Source organism: Galeopterus variegatus, unplaced genomic scaffold (assembly GCF_000696425.1).
Source record: "Galeopterus variegatus unplaced genomic scaffold, G_variegatus-3.0.2 Scaffold3941, whole genome shotgun sequence".
Lineage (NCBI taxonomy): Eukaryota > Metazoa > Chordata > Mammalia > Dermoptera > Cynocephalidae > Galeopterus > Galeopterus variegatus.
In genome coordinates this window covers 94,502-95,444 of record NW_007730052.1, presented here as the reverse complement: position 1 = coordinate 95,444, position 943 = coordinate 94,502, and the positions used below count along the sequence as shown (strand labels likewise).

Genomic DNA, 943 nt, shown 5'->3' with positions numbered 1-943 from the left:
TTGCCCATTTTTCTTCTTCTCAACATGTCTCTGTCCACCTCTCTGAAACCAACTCTGCTCCTCGTGCAGCTACAACTTTATGTGGGCAGCCTACAGTACATGTGAAAATCTGATCACTATGAATTAGGTTAAAGAAGGAAAAGACACTTTTCACTAACATAGCAATCACAACGTGATATTCTGATGGTGAACCAATAAGGTAGAGGCCTTAAGAGGATTTCAGTTAGGCACTAGGATGCAAATGGGGAAAGATTTCTTAATTTTTAATTGCATATTTTTCTTCCTCTCTCATCCTATCCCCACGAATGGCCCATTTAACCTCCCCTTGACTCTCAAAGTGATAATTAATCAATTGTTTGCCTTCCTTATAAAACCTGAAAAGTTAAATATTTTCTAAATTCTGCTGTCATACTAAACATAATAAGACCTCCATCATAAAATTGTTGTGGTGGTTAGAAGAGGTAAAATATGTAAAATTTTTAGAGCACAAAGTAAACATAATTTGACTTACACATAATTAAACATCTTTCCTTAAACATAATTCTGGTCTTTCCAGTCTTTAATGAGGTCCCTTGGAAAAAGCTAAAAGACTAACTCCTTGGCTTGACAACCATGGTCTTCTATGATGTCCGTTCCATTCATCCACTGGGTGTATCTTACCTGGAAGCCCTCATGCTTCTGGAATATTTCATGCCAGGGGCCAAATGCCAGTTGTCCAGATCCTGTTCATCTTTCATGACTCTTCTAATGTGAAACCTTTTCAGAAACTTTTTGTAACTTCCTTGCCTGTATGGAATATTCTTATTTCCATAGCATCTTGTCTGTGTTGCTTATATGGCATCAATCAGGGTCAGCTTTTCACGGGTTTAGATCCACACACTGGCCAGCCACCAAAAAACCAAAACAAAACAATCATAGTCAGCTTGCTGCTAAAGTTGTTTGC

General features: G+C 38.0%; 1 protein-coding gene across 1 annotated transcript in view; it reads left to right on the top strand.

Moving 5' to 3' along the window:
- DDX60 (DEAD (Asp-Glu-Ala-Asp) box polypeptide 60) overlaps nucleotides 1-943 on the top strand; it is a 94,267-nt gene that overhangs the window by 47,775 nt on the left and 45,549 nt on the right. The window lies entirely within an intron of this gene.